A 22,759-nucleotide genomic window follows, 5' to 3' on the forward strand; every position below is an offset into this window, starting at 1 on the left:
TACAGTGCAATAGCAAAAACAAACAAATGAACAAAAAATCCAATTTTTTAAAAATGGGCAAAATATCTGAAGAGACATTTTACCAAAGAAGACATATAGATGGGAAACAGGTACATGAAAAGATGCTCAACATCACTAGTCATCAGGGAAATGCAAATCAATATCACAATGAGATATCACCTCACACTTGTTAGAATGGCTACCATTGAAAAGACAAGAAATAACAACTGTCGGCAAAGAAGTAAAAAAACAAAAGGGAACCTTTATGTACTGTTGGTGGGAATGTAAATTGGTGCAGCTACTATGGAAAACAGTATGAAGGTTCCTCAAGGAATTAAAAATAGAACTACCATATGATCCAGTAATTCCATTTCCGGGTGCATTTTTTTCAATAGCCAAGGTATGGAAACAATCTAAGTGTCTGATGATGGATGAATGGATGTGAGATATACATATATATACCTTGAAGGCATTATACTAAGTGAAATAAGTCTGAAAGAGAAAGACAAATGCTGTATGATCTTAACTATATGTGGAATTAAACAACAGCAATGAAAACAACAAAAGGAACCCATACATACAGAGAACAGATTGGTGGTTGCCAGTGGTAGGAGACAGAGGATGGGAAAAATGGGTGAAAGGGGCCAAAAGGTACAAATTGCCAGTTATAAAATAATTAAGTCATGGGGATGTAATGTGCAGGATGGTGACTACAGTTAATAATCCTATAGTGCATATCTGAAAGTTGCTAAGAGGGTAGATCTTAAAAGTACTCATTAGAAGAAAAAATATTTGTAACTATGTATGTTAACAAATGTTATCAAGACTTATTGTGATGATCACTTCACAGTATATACAAATATTGAATCATTATGTTGTACACCTGAAAATAATACAATGTTATATGTCAATTATACCTCAATAAAAAAAGAAAGGTTTGAAAATATGAGTACAGAACTCTATTTGTTAATACAGATTTATCAAAGAACCAGAAAGAAGTTCCAGGAAAAATATACATAATAATTGAAATGGAAAATCCAGTGGATGAATTTATAATGGATTAGACACAGCTGAAGAGAAAATTAATGGACTAATAATTCTTTTTTTTTAACTGATAAATGGTATTATTCCTTCCACAGAAAACATTAGAGAAACTCTGAGCCAAAAATGTACGCTGACTTTCTGCACAAAGTGTAAAGGTTTTTTTTTTTTAAATTATGTGTAACACCGACAAAATTATTTAAGTCAATAAATTTTTAAGGAATTTCACATGTTCTGATTCTTTCCACTGCCAATCACCTTAGTTCCTCCAAACTCATAACCTTCAAGATAAAATAGCCCTTTCAAAAAGAAGTTGTCATGTGAGTCAGCCCACAATTCTTTTAGTTAGGTTTCTTTGATCTCCAATGGAATATAGACACACTTCAAAATTCCCCACCTGTAACCTTCGGGATCCAATTTCCTCAAGCGATTTACTTTAGGACCATGTTTAGGGTCGGGAGATGGATCTGCCTGGTTCTGAATTTGACATCCTCTAAAAATGTATAAGATTCAATCAAATCATATTCACTCCTAAGCCATCACACCCTAGAAGAGTACAGATCATTGGGATATGCCAATACCTACGATAAAAAAAAGTTTGACCGTTAGGTTTTTCATAGTTTACTTGGCAGCTCTGTCTTGTACTTCTTTCCCACAGATCTAACAGGTAGTTCCATGAGTAAAGGAAAGTACGCAGTTACTCTGAGGCATTTCCAACAATGTAGGTTTACAGAAAAAGCCCCATCAGGATAGACCTCGACAAGATAATTCTTAAGAAACAATCCAATAGGAAGTCCTGACAAAGATATGGAAAACAAGCTAAGGTTAAAAGACATGAAAGATAGTGTGTGAAGGTCTAACATATAAAACTTGGAGTTCCAGAAGGAGATGATTGTAGAAATAACGGGGCAGAGGGACCCTTCAAACAAATAATGGCTGGCATTTTCCAAGAATTGCTAAAAGACAGCAAAACTCGGTTCTAAGAAGCACAATAAATTTCAAATAAGACAGGGCTTCCCTGGTGGCGCAGTGGTTGAGAGTCCGCCTGCCCATGCAGGGGACACGGGTTCGTGCCCCGGTCCGGGAAGATCCCACATGCTGCGGGGCGGCTGGGCCCGGGAGCCATGGCCGCTGAGCCTGCGCGTCCGGAGCCTGTGCTCCGCAACGGGAGAGGCCACAACGGTGAGAGGCCCGCGTACCGCCAAAAAAAACATATTACCTTTAATGGTGCTCTGGATAATGTTTATATTCACCATAGATTTAAACATCTTCAAACATTTGAAACTTTATTTATATATTTAATATTCTGAATACCTTAATAGTGTTACAGATAGACCTTAATGAGCACTTAAATTACTGTTAACATCAAATATATTTAAATTATAATGTGAAGAAATAAAACATTTATATATTAAGCACTCTGATAATGTTTACAAGCTTACTAAGACTCAATTTAAAATCATGGTTCTCAAATGTAAAATAGCTAGCTAGTGGGAAGCAGCTGCATAGCACACAGAGATCAGCTCGGTGCTTTGTGTCCACCTAGAGGGGTGGGATGGGGAGGGTGGGAGGGAGACACAAGAAGGAAGAGATATGGGGATGTGTGTATATGTATAGCTGATTCACTTTGTTATAATGCAGAAGCTAACACACCACTGTAGAGCAATTACACTCCAATAAATAAATTATTAGTCATAAAAAAATCATGGTTCTAAATTAATTATTAAAATTAAAATTTTGAATAATTAAGTTAGAATTAAAGTCACAGGCTAATCTATTTTTTATAATAATCCAAATGTTAAATATTGTAGGTACAATTTTTTACAAATCCTTTTTTATATAAATATTAATACAATGAGATAAATACCTCTTTTACTTCATGATAAAACTTTTTAAGCGTTTGACAAATGCTTATTCCCAAGGAAATAATTATTTCAGTCCCCACAATGTAACCTTGGAGTTGACTTCCCAGTGTTCTACAGCTCTCAAAATGACCAGAAATTCAAGCTAAGAGGCTGACTGCACTGTTGACACCCTCAGAGGAACTCTGAACACTTTATACTTTCCACGTCTATGACTTTATAACCCCAAAGAGGCAAGTTCCAACACCTGAAATTCAAGTTTTACAGTATCTCCCCACTCACAGCTGTCTTAGATATATCATTTGATTGGATTTTAAATTTACTTGGCCCTTAAGACATATTTTCACTTTATCTTCAAAAAAGTTTGTTTCCCCTTGTACAGATTTTTTTTTGTACTGTTTCCTAGGCTTAGAAACATTATAATGACACATTCAGTTGTATTATGGTCATCACACATGGATCTCACACAACACACAACTGTGTTGTCACAATTTCCAAGGCCATTCTTCCTAAGTCATTTTAAGGCAATTTATTTTTCCAGTTTTCCCCAGAAATGCATGAAAGAAAGGACTAAAACTTAAGAGTAAAGTCAGAAAATACGTTTTTACTACTGCAAAGTTAAACCATTGCCACTCCTCTTATTCCTGAAGTGAAATGTAATCCTTACTGTCTGTATTAGTATCTGGATCATATTTAATTGTTAATGAGGTTTTTTTTAATTTATCTGTTTATCATGTTTAAGATATCCAAAACCAAATTAAGATAAAATGATCTGGAGATGCCCCCATAAAATCAAGTAAAAAGCATTTTTTGACCCAAATTACTGAACCTCCTTCAAAAAATAATACTCCACAGTCTTTCCAGTTTTAAAGGTCATTGACATTTTTCAAAATAAGTTTAGCACTAGCTAATGTAAAAGAATAATGAAGGGTACTGAAAGACCGAACAAAAATCACACACACACGTGAACACACACAGGTGCATGCACACACACACACACAACTTGAAGAGACCAAGGGCTGATTCCCATCCTTTCATTAATAATTGACAGCATCATTGCTCTTGGTCTATCATTTGCCAGAGAAAATATTTTAACTCTGTAACATAAATTATAGGCTTTTTTATTTGTTGGAAATCGATCTAGTAAAGAACTTTTATGACAGTTCTCAGGTACCTAACTTGCTTTCGAATTTTGGTATATCATTAAAAATACATGGTTCCTAATGAATGGGTGTATGAGCCACTTCTAAGTTAAATGTGGCACTGTAGTAGGTAATTACTACAATGAGGTACCACCTCACACTGGTTAGAACGGCCATCATCAAAAAATCTACAAACAATAAATGCTGGAGAGGGTATGGAGAAAAGAGAACCCTCCTACACTGTTGGTGGGAATGTAAATTGGTACAGCCATCATGGAGAACAGTATGGAGGTTCCTTAAAAAACTAAAAACAGAGCTACCACATGATCCAGCGATCTTACTCCTGGGCATATATCTGGAGAAAACCATAATCTGAAAAAAATACATGTACCCCAATGTTCATTGCAGCACTATTTACAATAGCCAGGACATGGAGGAAACCTAAATGTCCATCGATGGAAGAATGGATAAACAAGATGGGGTATATATATACAATGGAGTATATATGGCTATATACTAAGTCATAAAAAATAATGAAATAATGCCATTTGCAGTAACATGGATGGACCTAGAGACAGTCATACTGAGTGAAGTTAAGTCAGACAGAGAAAGACAAATATCGTATGATATGGCTTATATGTGGAATCTAAAAATATGGTATAAATGAACCTATTTACAAAATAGAAATAGAGTCACAGGTGTAGAAAACAAACTTATAGTTACCAAGGGGGTAAGGGATAAATTGGGAGATTGGGATTGACATACACACACTACTATATCTAAAATAGATAACTAAAAAGAACCTATAGTATAGCACAGGGAAGTCTACTCAATACTCTGTAGTGACCTATATGGAAATAGAATCTAAAACAGAGTGGATATTTGTGTATGTATAACTGATTCACTTTGCTGTACGCCTGAAACTAATACAACATTGTAACTCAACTATACTCCAATAAAAATTAATTTTAAAAAATACATGGTTCCTAATAAATGGTATATGAGTCACTTCTAAGTTAGATAATCACCCAAGATTTACAGCAGGAGAATCACAATTATGCAAGGGGTGGGGGGCAGGGGGAATGGAAGAGGAGGAAGGAGAATGATAATTTTATTTCTGGGAAACACTTCCTTCTCAAAAAAACCAAAATTATCTAAAAAAGCTAAAAGCAACTGTTCTATATTTTCATTTACGAAGTTAAGAGATGATATTGTTACACAGCTATTACTTAAAATTAAAATAATTTTAAAACCGTTCCCTTTAATTTTCCACATTTCCCCTGCCCCCAGTAAAGATATTTTCATTTTGGAACAATTCTAAGGCAACAATTGATGGCTTTTAAAATCAAAATTAAACGACTGATCCTTATTAGAACTTGCTATATTTTCACTAAAATATTATTAAATTCATTTCTATATTTCAGTATTATGAGTCAGCTAATATACAAAAATCCGTATGACATTGTTTAGATTTAACTTACTATGAAATCCTAAAATTTCATAACAGTCATTATTAGGCTTTGCAATAAAAGTTAAAATTCTTCCTTTCTCAAGTCAGGTAGTAGATTTTAGTGTTTTATCTAAAGGCGTATTTTAAATCCTTAATGAAAAAAAAATGCTAATTTAAGGGCTTCCCTTGTGGCGCGGTGGTTGAGAGTCCGCCTGCCGATGCAGGGGACACGGGTTCGTGCCCCGGTCCGGGAAGATCCCACATGCCGCGGAGCGGCTGGGCCCGTGAGCCATGGCCACTGAGCCTGCGCGTCCGGAGCCTGTGCTCCGCAACGGGAGAGGCCACAACAGTGAGAGGCCCGCGTACCGCAAAAGAAAAAAAAAAATGCTAGTTTAAAAGGTAAATTATCTTCTAAATAAAGTGAGAATAATAGAATATACTGCAAACAAAACAGACTAGAAGTCAGAAAAAATAACCTGTTAAATAAAATTTAACTGATAAAGTTTCACTGATATAAATTAGAATATAGGGTGATTGTCAGTGAAAATGGTTCTCTTCATTAACATGAACGCAAGAATGATTTTATATTACAATATAAACAGTTTTAGGATTTTCTTTATTCTTATGGCATCTGAATACTGATGGTTTATAAACCAATTAAATTTCTGTTCATATCCTATGCTAATAAAATACACAACTATTATTTTTCTTTTTGGAATTATCTTGTTTTTAGTACAATAAGTAGAAATCTGGAGGGAAACAAAATTAGAATATACAAAATTCTCCTAATAGGAATTAGCATCTTTGGAGGAGCCTCATATTAAATCTAGCACCACTGCCTTTAGGACACTTGAAATAATAAACTCAGCATATGTGCCCCATTACACAACTATTTTTTAACACTAGTCTTTCACAACAGAGTTGAGTAAACTTTTATGATTATATTTTTGTTGAGAGGGATTGATAGAATTTGCACATTTAAACATGTATAAACGACTATTTCCTTCTTTAGGAGTTAATTGGTGAGTTTTTCTTCTTGTATTATCATTCACATCATAAACCAAGAAAGAAATTGTAGAAAATCCATATGGAAAATATATATAATTTAAGGCTCTATGTTATATCCTTAACAAATGGACTAAGAATATATACATTTTGAGATGAAAGAGGAGATTCCAAGCTACCTGTGAATATTACTGACCAAGTGGAACAATCTCATCTCTAGCCCTCATCACTACATTAGATTATCCATCCTACAATTTGCTTATTGCTATTTTTAGAGAAATTTGACGTACCAGTAGAAATTTATCATCCAAATCTTCATGTGAAAAAGATAGTCAATGAAGATCAGTTTCAGCTTTCAGACAGCCTTGGAAATCAAGTAAGTCAATTCAATTACTCAAGAGTTTATGTGCCTCATATGTGCCAACACTATTGATTGTCAAGGATATAATAATGTATAAGACATGGACACTGACCTCCAGAAATCTCACAAGTAATTTGTGAATATCCTTTCTGTTTGTGTGTTTGTTTATTTGACTACAAACTCACTATTTACATGTGCAACCAAGTGAAACATTCTTTATTAGAGTCGTGAGAAATTAATTGTTCCTGGCACTAGACAAAGCTGCCTTGGCCTTGAAAGTGACTGCAGATCAAAAGTACTTAGGCAGGACAGCCAACTATTTGGCAAATTAAATAAAAAAATTGGGAACCTTTACTCTCATGTAAATATGAAAAATACACAAAATGTGGTTTCACTGCAAGTGAGATGAGAGATGGCTTGTTATTTAACTGACAAGTGACCCATTTTCCCACGTCTTTCCATCATCAGACAATTTTTCCTTGCTTTTCTACTACCAAGCAGACAACGTTAACTTCATAGAATTATGCACAACCTCAGGATGCTGTAACCCAAGGGATTCTAGTTAGAATTAAAGTATTCAGTATAAAGGGTAGTATAGCAAAAAGGGACTGGGACTTTTCGGCATCTGGGACAGTACCATAGGGCCAGAAAGAGAGGAAATATTTCATAAGAGAATGAAAATGAGAAATCTTCCAGTGGAGTGTTTCCCAAATTTTTCTGAAATGTTGAACTGTGACATAATAATATATTATTTTTTCAAAACTGGGAGAATTAACTGTTTTGGGGAGGGATAATAATAATAGACGTCTTCCTGTATGTCTGATCCTATTTTAAACATTTTACATGGCTAAACTTGTTTACTCCTCCCAACAACACTATGATGTAGGTTGGCATTACTTTCCCTATTTTATAGATAAGGGTACTGAAATTAAATGACTTGCCCAAGATCACACACCTGCTACACCGCAGATCCAGGATTCCAAGCCACATATCCTAACTCCAGAACCTATGCTCTTTTTTTTTTTTTTTTTTTCGGTACGCGGGCCCCTCACTGTTGTGGCCTCTCCTGTTACGGAGCACAGGCTCCGGACGCGCAGGCTCAGCAGCCATGGCTCACGGGCCCAGCCGCTCCGCGGCATGTGGGATCTTCCTGGATCGGGGCACGAACCCGCATCCCCTGAATCGGCAGACGGACTTTCAACCACTGCGCCACCAGGGAAGCCCCAGAACCTATGCTCTTAAATCATTCCTCTGTGACATAATAAGGAAGACAGTTTGTTACAATCAATATGTTTTTAAATATTTTATCATAAAGTTCCTTTTAATACTCTATGTATTTAAAGTTAATCGTAACTTGCACAGAAAATTACTTTCTTCTATTTAACAAGTGGTCCGTGCCACTTTATTTTAAGCATAATTTATTATGACTATTATTATTTGAGATAAAGCACAACTTATAAATGATTTTTAAATTAAATATTGCATTGTATTAAGTTTGGAAACCAAACAAACATTATAAAAATGTAGAGTGAAACTTAACTATGTACTACAGTCTCAAAATAGTACAAACCTGTTTTCAATATCTGATGTTTAGGAGTCTTGTACTTTATTCATGAAAAATCCTTTGGTATAAATTTGTAATGTTTGTGTGTTATTTCTAGATGATGACATAATAGAGATTTTAGGGTGTTATCTTCAAGCACTTCTTCACAAATAATCCATTATATTTACAGAGGCTTTATACCTCCCAAATGAAAAGCCAAACAATATAATTTTTACTGTATTTTTCTTTCTACCATTGTTTGCCCACAGCACAAAAACTAGGTCTTGACATTTTAAAAGGTAGTTTTAAGGCAAATTCAAACAAAATATTAGGTTCTATAGTGACAAAAAATAAGATCAGTAGTTGTCATAGGCTGGGGCTGGGATTGGAATAGACCAAAAAGTGATACCAAGACACTTTCGGAGGTGATGGAAATGTTCTTTACTTGATTGTGGTGGTATCAAAACTCATCAAAGAGTACTCTTTAAATAGATATAGTTTATTGTACGTAAATTATACTGTGATAACATTGACAAAATGGGGGGAAATTTTTATTTTATAACGTGTAGAATAAGCTTATGAAACTCACTTCTCCAAGGAATATTTTCAACCTGAAAGGTTAAATAATAAAAAATCACAATGTCACAGTAAAATAAATTCAGGAAAGGTTAAAATTCAATACATTAGAGATACTGTGGCAAAAGTATCTAAAAATTTTGACATTGACATTGTAAGTAACAATTGGATTCGAATAAATTCACCTTGGTCATCACTACAGAGGCAAAACACTAAGTTAGTAATACTCTATCCACTAAAGTATTTATATAGGAAGAACAGGTTACATGGAGAAAAATCTAATTAATTGCTCAATTTATAACCTCAGTTTATTTATTATGAAAAATCTATAGTTAAAAATCTCTGGTACAACACTTTTTGACCTCTTAATGCCACTAACCCCCACTACACCCTATTCTGCATCACCAAAGAAGAAAGGGGGATACGTAGCTTTTGAAAAACACAGTCCATATTCGTGCTGACAATCATCTATGATGTGTGTTTTATACAAGGTAAATGAAGCATAAAATAGCCAACAGATTTCACTTTCATTGCTACCATATTTTCCATTTAACTAGCAAACTGGGGCAAAGAGATGGATTTGCTACAGTTTAGCAACATCTCCCATTCTCTCAGTGACTAATCAATTACCATATTAGATTCCTTTGTAAACCGCCTACTTTCCCAGTGATTATTTACTGCTTATTTGAAGGCACTAAAGCCTTTAACAAAAAGTTAAAATGGTCAGGAGAGTAGCCACTATCTCCCCATTGAAGGTTGGTTTCTGCAGTTGTTGTTTTTCATGAGTGAGCTACTTCCTCACTACTCCAGATTTTTGTTTTGTTTTGTGTTGTGTTGCCCAAGTTAAGCGATGTTAGAAAACTGATAGCTGAGTCCTTGATGATCAAGGTTTCAACAGTAACTTGTTAACTGACCTCAGGCATCCAATGAGATACACGGATATCCAACAAAAATTTACTCTGTGTGTGTGTGTGTGTGTGTGTGTGTGTGTGGTCTATATGTGTGTGTATGTCATAGTTTCTGAACACCAGCGTGTTTTCCTTATATTGAATAACAGAAAATGTGTCCTAAGTGGGGCGCAAACGTGCCAGGAAGAAGCACCATCCATTATTCTGCAAGAAGTAGGATTAAAAATATGATGTGACATACCTTTGGGTCCCTCAGTCTAGTGTCAGTGAATGAGGAGGAAACCATATAAGCAAGTTTCTCAGCATATCATGCCATGGGATTCTGAACTACCCATCCTCAGTTCCACCTGAGAACTACACTTCATTTATCTATATCCAATATTGAGCTTCCAGAAAAGATTTAGTTTGAAAAACAAGTTGGCTGTTGAAAGTGTTTGTAAACTACAATTCCATGATACACTCACCAGACCCATGGCACCCATGAGTTTTAGATGCATAGGTTTTAAGTTGCCCTAGCATAGAGTGGCTTGCAATTTTATTAGCAGGAAAGGGCAAATGTATCCCAGAAGCCTGTCACTTCCAAATGAGCATTCCAGAGAAAACACTGGTTTGATCAATTTGACTTCATACTAGAGATTATCAGTGAGGGCAAAATTGTCAAAGAGAACCAAGAATAAATTAATCCAGCCTGGTCAGTATACAAGAAAGGGCAGGGGTTAGGAAAGCATAGTGCAAGAAGATCCTAAATGAAATAATGACATAAACAATTTCTCCCCTGTCTACCCACATTTCATCACTATTATATCTAATATCCCACTCTTCAAAGAGCAGCATATGCCAAGGGGGAGGGGGGGGAGGGATGGAGTGGGAGTTTGGGATTAGCAGGTGCCAACTATTATACAGAGAATAGATAAACAACAAGGTCCTACTGTACAGCACAGGGAACTATATTCACTATCCTGTGAGAAACCATAATGAACTGAATCACTGTGCTGTACAGCAGAAGTTAACACAACATTGTAAATCAACTATACTTGAATAAAATAATTTTTTTTAAAAAAAAAAGAGCAGCATAAATCCCTTTGTCTCTCAGGGTTGATGGTAGACAAAGATATCCAGCTCTGTTTGTCATCCATCCTGCTAAAAAAGATGAGAGGTTCTTTGATGATAAAAGCATTTCAGCAAGTAGAATTTAACACACAATACAGTGGTAGTCTGAAAAATCCCTGGACTTCTCATTCTGTTTACTGACTGGGTGGATGCTACCCGAGGTAGGCACAGGTGGGTTTTTAGAGATCCATGTTCACCCATGCATGTACATGTATGTGTGTACTCACCTACGTATATACGAACATCCACTAGAAGAGAAAGAAGGGATTTAGGTAAGCAGACGAGAGAACCGGGCACTGAATCCCAAGCATGCCAGCATCTCTTTATATGTAGTTGCATCTAGCGGACTTGACAGAATAATTCAAAAATGAAAAAACAAGAACAAAAACAAACCTTGAAATCTACATACTCTCTCCAGCTGGAGCTGGATAACCGCCAATTTCTACCATAAGCTGCTTCGTCAATGCAAGAGGAATAAAGCAGGGAAGATGTATTTCATCTTTAGTGGAGCCACGTGACTGTAAGAATCAACTCGTCCATCATGTTCCATCACTGAGAAATTTAGTAAACAGTAGCAGAGTAAGAGTCGATAAATGGGCTTGCATAATACCTTGGCTTTTACTTGCTGTGCTTTTAATTTGGTAAATAAATGCCTTCCATTGGGTGCGCACCCTAGAGGCCAGGCAATGATGTGGATTAAGTAATCTGTTGGCTCTGCACAGCGGAATGCATCTCAGAGGTCTAGCTCACTATAATGGTTCTGGACCATTCAGCCGAAATCTCCCTGCTGTTTAATTTCAAACACTAAAAAGGGGCATGCAGGGGCAACAAGACTCAGAAGTTAAAAATACCACTTTTTAATAGTTTTAAGTCTGCTCCCTGTACAAGAAAGAGATAGATGCCTTCAAGGTAAGAATACAAGCATATGGATGCTTATAGAAGACCTTCAGAGGATCCTTTACTTATTATATTAACCTGAAAACAAGTCTGCTAGTGTAATACCAGAAAGCAATATTTAGCAAAGGAAAGATCCCACTGTTCTCCTACTTGGTTTCACAAAAGTAATGCAAGAAGTTTTCTGCACGATTATTTTCTACATTGTGAATTCTACGATCACTCAGAGGAGAAAAGAAAACCTTCACAGAGGTTTCCGTTGCTCCTTTATTTTCCTTATTTCATCCATATTTTGTGAATTTGTGCTGGTCAGATTATATTTAAAGTATCACATTTTTTTTTAACCCTTCCCCCTCCCAGTGTCCTCAAGTCCATTCTCTACGTCTGTGTCTTTATTCCTGTCCTGCCCCTAGGTTCTTCAGAACCATTTTTTTTTAGATTCTATATATATGTGTTAGCATACAGTATTTGTTTTTCTGACTTACTTCACTCTGTCTTACAGTCTCTGGGTCCATCCACCTCACTACAAATAACAATTTCATTTCTTTTTATGGCTGAGTAATATTCCATTGTATATATGTGCCACATCTTCTTTATCTTTTCATCTGTCAGTGGACACTTAGGTTGCTTCCACGTCCTGACTATTGTAAATAGAGCTGCAGTGAACATTGTGGTACATGACTCTTTTTGAATTATGGTTTTCTCAGGGTATATGCCCAGTAGTGGGATTGCTGGGTCGTATGGTAGTTCTATTTTTAGTTTTTTAAGGAACCTCCATACTGTTCTCCATAGTGGCTGTATCAATTTACATTCCCACCAACAGTGCAAGAGGGTTCCCTTTTCTCCACACCCTCTCCAGAATTTATTGTTTGTAGATTTTTTGATGATGGCCATTCTGACTGGTGTGAGGTGATACCTCATTGCAGTTTTGATTTGCATTTCTCTAATGATTAGTGATGTTGAGCATCCTTTCATGTGTCTGTTGGCAATCTGTATATCTTCTTTGGAGAAATGTCTATTTAGGTCTTCTGCCCATTTTTGGATTGGGTTGTTTGTTTTTATGATATTGAGCTGCATGAGCTGCTTGTAAATTTTGGAGATTAATCCTTTGTCAGTTGCTTCATTTACAAATATTTTCTCCCATTCGGAGGGTTGTCTTTTCATGTTATGTTTAAAAAATATGGAACGCTCCACGAATTTGCGTGTCATACTTGCACATGCTAATTAAAGGGGCCATGCTAATTAAAGTATCACATTTAAAATATAGTCCTTGAAGTCCATTCAGAGGAAAGTAAAGAAACTTAGAACCATGTTTTCTGAGGAACATGAAAGAACTTGAAAGAACTCAGAATCACTCAATCTAAAAAGAAAAGGCAGGTGGAATATATTGATGGAGGTGGGAGTGTCATGGCCAAAATCCTTATTTTCAAATACCTGAAGGGTTGTCATGTTTAGATGCTTCAAAGGGTAGAAGTTACAGAAATAAACATTTCAGTTAAATTAAAGGGGGAAATGAGCCGTTTAGACATGAAATGGACTGGCTTAGGAGGTGGTGAAATTCCTATCACTGGTGTTGCTAAAAAAATAAGCTAGAGGATTAAATGTCAGGATATTCAAAAGGATGTGCAAAAATCGTATTAGAGGTTAACTAAATGGTTTTGAGGTCTCTTCCAACCCTGAGAGGGTTAGAAAACAGGTCATGGTAATGTCACCAGAAAGCAAATCTTCACAAGCACACAGCCTGCCCATCTAATCTCTCTGAAGTGGGGAGTAGGGGAAGGGGTAGAAGAAAAGGAAGCCGATGACAAGAAAAGTAGTCAATAGGAGGAATTCAACTGCTTCTGAGGCAGAAGAATCAGAGCCCTAGAGAAACGCACTGTCCTTGAGCAAGTCAATCTGACCTTCTCAAGCACAGCCTTTTTCAAATTTCTATAAACACTTACTTAATTCACGGGCATGCTGGGTAGCTTACCATAATCCTGAGGTGACATGGTATGCAGAGCACAGCAGTGTTTTAACCTGGGGGTCTCCGAGTGTATATACATCAGCATTTACCACATTTTGTGGCTGGATAAACAGAAGCACCAAGAAGCTTAAAAGCGTAGCTAAAAGAATAATGCATTTAGCCAGGGGCTGAAACAGAACCTTCCCAGATTTCTGCCTTTTTACTGACTGTTGCGACACAGAGAGTTAAACAAGTAATGGACATCCAAGGGGGCAGAAGACAGAGTGAAGACAACTTCCCCGGCACTCACCTCTGCTAGAACAGGGGCAGTTTCAACTCTGTACTTGACCACCCACACTCTAAACAAATAGCCCTTTGGGACTTCCCTGGCAGTCCAGTGGTTAAGACTCCGCACTTCCATTGCAGGGGGCGCGGCTTCGATCCCTGGTCGGGGGACTAAGATTCCACATGCCTCAGGGTGCAGCCCACCCCCCAAAAAATAGCCCTACTAACCACTATCGCACAACCAAGGGTTAAACGGAGAGAAAAAGTTAGCACTCCTATAAAATTCACTGTTTAAGTTACAGCAGCTAATACGTCAATCCCTTGCCTAATATAAAAACAAATTTGTTATCTGCTGAGTTAAAAAAAAAGCAGTTAGAGTGGGGGAGAGGCGTGAGGCCTAAGCCCCCCTCAGGAGGCTCATGTGCGAAGCTCAACCTGAAAGTCACTGCCAAAATCACGCACAGAACTTCGTAAACAGATGCTGAGACCTCACCAAGTCAAAGCCTCTACGAATGGGGTCTAGGAAAGCTTATTTTGTAAAAGCTTACCAAGTCAAAGCCTCTACGAATGGGGTCTAGGAAAGCTTATTTTGTAAAAGCTTTATAGATGATTTTGCAGCTCACACAAGAATCCCGGGGTTTGTATCTCATTCCTAGACAGATACCCTAGGTCTGACAGGTCCAATGTGGTAGACACGTGAGTTACTGAGCCTTCGAAACATGTTAATCCAAACTGAAATGTGTTGTACATGTGAAAGACACACCGGAGTCCCCAAACTTAGTACTAAAGAGATTGTAAAAGATTGATTGCATGTTGAAGTGATAATAATATTTTGGATATATCCTGTCAAATAAAATATATCATTAAAATTACTTCCTCTTGTTCCTTTTTATTTTTTAATGGGGTAAATAAAAAATTAAAAATTTTTTAAAATTTTTTAATTTTTTAAAAAATTAAAAATTAAAAATATGACACTGGTACTGTATTAATTACCTAATTATATAGGTGCCGTATTAATTATCTCTTACATTCCTATAGACTTTTGCATTTTCAAAGTGTGTGCTTTGCCATCCACTGTCTCACTTGCCACGTTATCCATACGAAAGCTCAACCAAAGGAAATCACTCAAGCTCACTCAGAACTGCTATCCTCTTTATTAACTTCTTTCAGTTTATAAACCCCTCGCTGCTATCTTACATCCTAACTGACTCCAGCTCGAGCTCTTTAGTTTCAATTAAAGCCAACAGCAGTCACCCTTCATACTTCTGTAGAAAAGATGCTACCTAGTTTTCCATCCTTCAGGAGATATTTTCCAATGGCTGTATCTTCAAAATAGGGCACCTATTAAAAATTAGTCATAATTACTAATCTGGCGATCAACCGCTACTTGCCTAAAGTGGTGTTAGCTCAAGTATTTGTCACCTTCCTAGGTATTGTACCCAATCATTGACAATTTGAGTCAATTTCTATGCCCATGGGTCTACTAATCAACAGAAGGAAAGAAATAAGTCATATGGTTTCTAACCTGAAAGAAGAAGACCTCTGCTCGTATGTGTAAGAGATGATCTCTGTCATCTAGAGTAGGAGCAGTGACAAGACGGGGAGAGAGAGGACATTTCAGAGAGAAGAAATGTTAAAGAGGGAAGGTCAGGGGGCTGCTGTGATAATGGCATCTGTAGGGCACGACATGACCAGCCTGGCTCCTGTGAATGTACTTAAAGACACACGAGCAGTGACAGTGGTTCGTGTGTGAGTGTGTGTGTGTGTGTGTGTATCAGTACAATCTGAGGTGGTGCCCTGCTCAGTACAACCACCTTATATGTTCTTGCATCACCTTATATGTTCTTGCATCACCAACTGAACTATAAGCACAGGTCTCCATGCAGGTGGAATTACCTCCTGCCATAAAAGTGACCAAACCACCAAACCACTGGCTAAGTCACACTGCGGCTGCTTCTCAGAAGCAAAAGTGTCATTCATTTCCACTTGATGGAGGTCAGTTTTTTTTTTTTTTTTTTTTTTTGGCCGTGTCACAGCATGCGGGATCTTACATCCCCGACCAGGGATCGAACCCGTGCCCCCTGCAGTGGAAGCACAGTCTTAACCACTAGACCGTCAGAGAAGTCCTGGAGGTCAATACTGAAGGAAGAGTGACAAGACCTGGATTGCAGCACCAGCCATTCAAATAGTAACCGTATAATCCAAAGCAAGCCACTAAAACATGGAAGCTTTGTGTCCACCTCGTGGGATATTTATTTGGGCGCCTCAAATAAGACATTTGCACTCTTCCCCACTTTAATTTCCTAGGATCACAGCACAGCAGACATGAAGGAGAATGGACACTGGAGGTAAACAAGTAAATCATACATCACTGCTTCTCAGTCTTGGTTCCCAAACTTCAAAAGAGAGAAAACGCCATGTAACTCACGTAGTTATGCAAATTAAATGCGATCATTTGCATAAAGCATCTGGCACATAGTATCCACTCAATAAATAACAGGGCTCTTCTCCCTATTATTATTATTCCAAGTGATGTCAAGCCGCCTCCAAATTTATATGCACACAAAATTAGCACTGGTTTTAGTCAAATATGAACAAATAATTATCTGTGTGCCTATATACTGAAATTTATAGGGAAGCAGAATGGCAACATTCGTGGGAGCATCTGTCACTGTATATTATGGAGGCGATTCTTGCATTTGTGAGTGCTAGAGTCCAATGAGTGGTCTCCCACTAGACATGGCAACTAAGTTGCTAGACCGTCACTAACAATGGAAGATTGGTTCTTTAGAGAACAGTCAAGCCCCCGCTCACATCAGGACCACTTTGAACACCCTCTGTTCAGCAAAACAAAGAGTAACTGAGAGAATGGTCTCCCGATGAAACTCAGTCCGCTCCAAGTTCTTTCTAAGCATGACACGTGTTTATGAGCTATTCCTCTGTTCTGCCGTTTCCACAGAGTTCTAATAACAGCGGCCCAACTGCAGCCATCGCTGTGTGTCACACACTCACGGGAAAGGGGCCATATTGAGATCTGTTGTAACTGGCGGTAACCTGGAGAGTGTAAGGGCATGGGTCGCTATACTCGAAACAGCTCCGACAATCCTGGTGCCTATACACTCAACCACACACAAGTAACCACTGCAAAGGTAAAACAACCAGAAAGTCAATGTTGAAAAAGTGTTCTTTTAATGGACATGAAGAAGGCAGAAGGTACATTACCCTGTTCAAAGTTTGATTTTTATCTTGTATCTTCCAGGGGTCTTCAATGAAAATTTCTTTATTCAGAAAGGCCCACTACAGATAGAGAGATAGGTAGAGAGAGATATATATATGCCAAGTTTCAATCTTCTTTTTCACCATTTTAAAAGCTAAATGATGGTATAAAGAAAAGTTTAGTCAAAAGTGATCTAAAACCGAAGGGCAGGGTTATATACATATATGTGTATATCTGATAAATCTTTTTGGCTGTAAAAATACATGCTTATAAGAAACGAATAACTCAATCAATATTGAAGCGTATAAATTACAACACTAGTTTGTATACAGAGCTGCTGGCAAGTAACAAATGGATAAATGACAAAAAATTCCCAGTCTGAAAGCATAATTTAAAAGTCTCTAAAAGCAGGAGATGTACTCATTCTATGAATTGCTTCAGTAGGGATCTGACGTATATTTGTCAACAAAGTGCCTTCCTTCCTAAACCCTATTTATTCCCCAATACTAGGAATTCTCTTCTCCCCTTTCCAGTACAGTTATTAGGTGAGGTCTTGAGGCCAATGTCACAGCTGACTCTCCAGGCAAGGCTGGCAGATCGGGGGCAAGTCTCTCCTCCCAGTACAGAGGGGCGGAGGATACTGCATTTCAGCTTGTGCCATTTCAGATGTACCGAGAGGCCATGCTTGGTTCCCAAAGGCCACGGCTCTCTCACCTACTCCTACCATGCTTCTGAGAGAAGAAAACACTGACGCATACTCAGATTAATGTCATAACCTTTCCTGAGAGCAAACTTTGCCCGGGGTGTGTGTGTGTGTGTGTGTGTGTGTGTGTGTGTGTGTGTGTGTGTGTGTGTGTGTGTGTGTGTGTGTGTGTGTGTGTGTGTGTGTGTGTGTGTGTGTGAAGTAGCGCTTGGCGGCAAATAGTCCCTAGATGGGGGGTGAAGAGGAACACAACATAGGTGGGAAAAGGGGACACTTTATACCTTCACAATGTCCTAGACCCAGCCTTGCAAAGAAAGATAGCAGCGACCAAGTTATAACTTAAGTCAGTCTCGGGTAATTCCAGAACAAAGGAGTCACACATCATTTCTGACCTGTATCCTACTTGACTTGTCAGACACTTTATATAATGGTGATTTTTATAGCACTCCCGGGTCTACCCTTTCTATACTAAGGTGTGAGAGAAATAACACACTTCCTTCCAATGTACTGAAATAGCAGCCTCTCCGGAAAAACCCACGGTATTAATGGATCTAATTAATATGGCATCAGTATGATTTTTCCACTCACTTACACCCTAAACTGTAGGCTATTACAGAAGGAAGGGGAGGACAAGAAGTACACCCTGCTCCCCAAGGGGGGAACTGGTGCCTTCACAAATACATATGCTAGTCTACTCTTTTTTTTTTTTTGCGGTACGCGGGCCTCTCACTGCTATGGCCTCTCCCGTTGCGGAGCACAGGCTCCGGACGCGCAGGCTCAGCGGCCATGGCTCATGGGCCCAGCCGCTCCGCGGCACGTGGGATCCTCCCAGACCGGGGCACGAACCCGTGTCCCCTGCATCGGCAGGTGAACTCTCAACCACTGCGCCACCAGGGAAGCCCCTGCTAGTCTATTCTTGAGTTGTGGCTTCTACCGACTCCAGACTAACTGTACTCAAATTGATGGAGCCAACAGACACTTCATCCTGGGTTCCATTTTCACATCTTGCTTTAAGATATACCACGAGGCAGCTGGTACAGTACCATATTGGCAACTAGCTTTCTGAACAGCCAGAAGGGCCTAAGTGCAGGCGAAAGAAATAGGAAGAGAAGATGCTGTGTCAGGTGATTGTAATGAGAAGTTTCCTAGGAGGTCAGATCTTGTTCTTCAATCTCCAGTCAAGAGGATATGTGTGAGTTACTCACCAGGTTTGTGAATGCTAGTAAATTATACACATATTAATAAAAACTGCACAGCTTCTACAAGGGGGTTCTTTAATTTCAAATTCTTTTCTTATAGAAAAAAAAGAGAAACAGGAAAAAAATAGTTGCTCAAATGATCCTTCATTAGCTGGCCACAAAGATGCAAAAGATTCCTCCTGGCAGGAAGTCCGGTCAGCTGTTTAATTGGCATGACTTGTGACATTGGATCGTCCCGGCTACACAGAAATCCACAGGTGATTTGTATCATCCTCACTGCAAGGCAGTGATGCCGCTTAAGTGCAGGGGTTTAAAAGTAGGCGCTAATGAGCCAGTTTGTTGTTTTACTCGAGGCTATATTTTGGGAACCATGCAGAGCTGTGAATTCTTCTACTAACGAGTGATTCTTGAAGATTTCTGGCTGCTTCTGCCACTGCACCCAAACAGGGGATGATTCAGATTTTCAAAGTCCCAATGCCTAGCAGAAGTCAGTAACCATCCCATGGGTTTTCAGACTGTGTCCACACAAAACTTATTTGCAAAGCACAAATAGAGTCACAGATGCAGAAAACAAACTTACGGTTACCAAGGGGGGAAGGAGGGGTGGAATGTATTGGAAGATTGGGACCGACATATATATATACTACTATATACAAAATAGATAACTTACTGGAGAACGGACTTGAGGATATGGGGAGGGGGAAGGGTGAGCTGTGACAGGGCGAGAGAGAGTCATGGACATATACACACTAACAAACGTAAGGTAGATAGCTAGTGGGAAGCAGCCGCATGGCACAGGGATATCGGCTTGGTGCTTTGTGACCGCCTGGAGGAGGGGGATAGGGAGGGTGGGAGGGAGGGAGACGCAAGAGGGAAGAGATATGGGAACATGTGTATATGTATAACTGATCCACTTTGTTATAAAGCAGAAACTAACACACCACTGTAAAGCAATTATACCCCAATAAAGATGTTAAAAAAAATAGATAACTAATGAGAACCTACTGTATAGCACAAAGAGCTCTACTCAGTGCTCTGTGGTGACCTAAATAGGAAGGAAATCTACAAAAGAGTGGATATATGTATATCCACTATATATAGTGGATATGATTCACTTTGCTGTACAGCAGAAACTAACTCAACATCCTAAAGCAACTATACTCCAATAAAAATTAATAAAAAATTAAATAAATAAAATACAACAAAAGAAAAAATACGAAAATATTAACACCTGTGCACCTTCATCCTTCCAACCTTCCAAATACTTCCTTGACTCAACCACGAAAGTTCTAGGAATGTGTGTTCAACAGTTTTGAACACCACTTTTAAGACACTGTAGAGACAGAGGGAAGAGTTGAATATTCCAGAGTCTGCTGGTGAGACTAAGCCTATTTACCATGTTAGCTTTATGTAGAACCTGATACTATTAATGAGATATGGAATGGCAAGGGGGCGGGGCTTTCCTTCCAATCGGTTCCCACTTTTTCTTGACTTTTTTGGTTTGTTTGTCGGCCTCACAATCAGGAATCCTGACCAGACTGTGAATGGCATTCTGACAGATATCTTGAAGACAGGAGACAATATGCTTTTAGCATCTGTCCAATTCAACACAAGTACTTCTGTGTTCAATCAGCCTGTAATGGGGGTCTACAGCACGTGGAAAAGCCGGACTGCAATACAGGCTTTCAAATCATCATTAATGTATATTGAAATGAACAATATGCCCCAAATGCCTTTACATGTCAAGTATGAAACCAGCTTCTAGCCCCTGCAGATGGAACAAAAATGAAATGAAATGCTGGCAGCGACTCTCCAGCCCTGGGAGGGAACAGGTTGAATCTCTGAGAACAACTGCTCCCCGGAGGCTGCGAGATTGCAGTTAGCAAACCAAGGGAGGCCGAGGTGACTACAATAAACCTCTGAGATTAGTTCTGAACACCACTGATGGGGCCCTGGGCAGGGAGAGGCAAAAGGAACGGGACAGACTTTTTTTTTTTAATTAAATAAAAATAATATGTAACAGCAATTAGCTTTAAAGTGGTTTGATCCCCAACTCTGTTCTCAAAACTCAGCACTCAACTCTGCAGCAGGCTCGGCACCTGGAAAGAGGAAAGCTCAGGGCTTTCAAAAAGAAATGAATGCGCTCACCTGACTGACACTAGCTCACCTAAGCGGTGTTCAGTGGAGTTGGAAATGCGCATAGTTAAAATCCAACAGTCAGAGTCAAAAGTCCCATACAGCGCGACACAAATACGCTGCCTTGGACATTCTCACATCTGTGACTCTGGGATAATGATTCTTTTGTTGGATGGCTTAGAAATATAGAAGCAGAAACATGCCTGGGATGTCTCTTTGGCAAAATCACTTTTAAAATGAAGAGACAGTTTCCATTTCAACAGGGAAATTCAATAACCAAGAGGTGAACATATGTCATAATAAATAAGCAAATGAAAAGGCATTAGCATGTTTAAAAGAGGAAATTTATTTGTGTAACACTTAGACTCATGTCATTTAAAAAAAAAATCTCTATGTTTGACTTGTTACTTCAAGCAAAATAGAAGGGTTGATTCATTCCATGTTATATCGCTTTCCTGCACACCTTTTTTTCCCCAAATGTTTCTGTTGGTGAAAATAAATCATTTGTACAGTCGACTCCTGAGCCACATCAATCCTACTTAAAATGTATATCCAAACCTAATACAAATCCCCAAACTCATTTTTTCTGCGGTACGCGGGCCTCTCACTGCTGCGGCCCCTCCCATCGCGGAGCACAGGCTCCGGACGCGCAGGCTCAGCGGCCACGGCTCACGGGCGCAGCCGCTCCGCGGCACGTGGGATCCTCCCGCACCGGGGCACGAACCCGCGTCCCCTGCATCGGCGGGCGGACTCCCAACCACTGCGCCACCTGGGAAGCCCCCCAAACGCATTTTGCCCCACTGAATCTGATGTCAAAATCAGCTGGCACGTCTGCCGAGTTCTGGATATTAACTCCCAGTCGCAGATCCTACCTTCAAACAGTTCATTTTAAAGAACCCTCAAATGGTCAAGTTCCATCTCGATAATCGTGGACTTTAAAAACTATACAGTTATATACCACATCTTCTGTTGATGGGCACTTGGGTTGCTTCCGTATCTTGGCTATTGTCAATAGTGCTGCTATGAACATGGGGGTGCGTCTATCTTTTCAAATTAGTATCTTTATTTTTTCCAGATATATACCCAGGGGTGGAGTTGCTGGGTCATATGGTGGTTCCGTTTTTAGTTTTTACAGGAGCCTCCATACTGTTTTCCACGATGGCTGCACCAATGTGACTCACAGACATAGAATACAAACTGGTTACCAATGGGGAGAAAGAAAGAGGGAGAAATCAGGGGTATGGGATGAACAGATACAAACTACTATACATAAAATAGAGAAGCAATAAGGAGTTACTGTATCACATAGGGAATTATACCCATTATCTTGTAACACCCTATAATGGAATATAATCAACAAAAATACTGAATCGCTATGTTGT

General features: G+C 38.8%; 1 protein-coding gene and 1 non-coding gene across 3 annotated transcripts in view; both read right to left on the reverse strand.

Annotated features, from left to right (window-relative positions):
• The window catches only part of UNC5D (unc-5 netrin receptor D), a 603,667-nt gene that overhangs the window by 380,705 nt on the left and 200,203 nt on the right, over positions 1–22,759 (reverse strand). The gene's annotated exons all lie outside the window — the stretch shown is intronic.
• Positions 1,674–1,802, reverse strand: LOC132512834 (small nucleolar RNA SNORA18). The gene has a single exon (XR_009538354.1). It is a non-coding gene; the product is annotated as a small nucleolar RNA SNORA18 (small nucleolar RNA).

Source organism: Lagenorhynchus albirostris, chromosome 21, assembly GCF_949774975.1.
Source record: "Lagenorhynchus albirostris chromosome 21, mLagAlb1.1, whole genome shotgun sequence".
In the NCBI taxonomy this organism is placed as follows: domain Eukaryota; kingdom Metazoa; phylum Chordata; class Mammalia; order Artiodactyla; family Delphinidae; genus Lagenorhynchus; species Lagenorhynchus albirostris.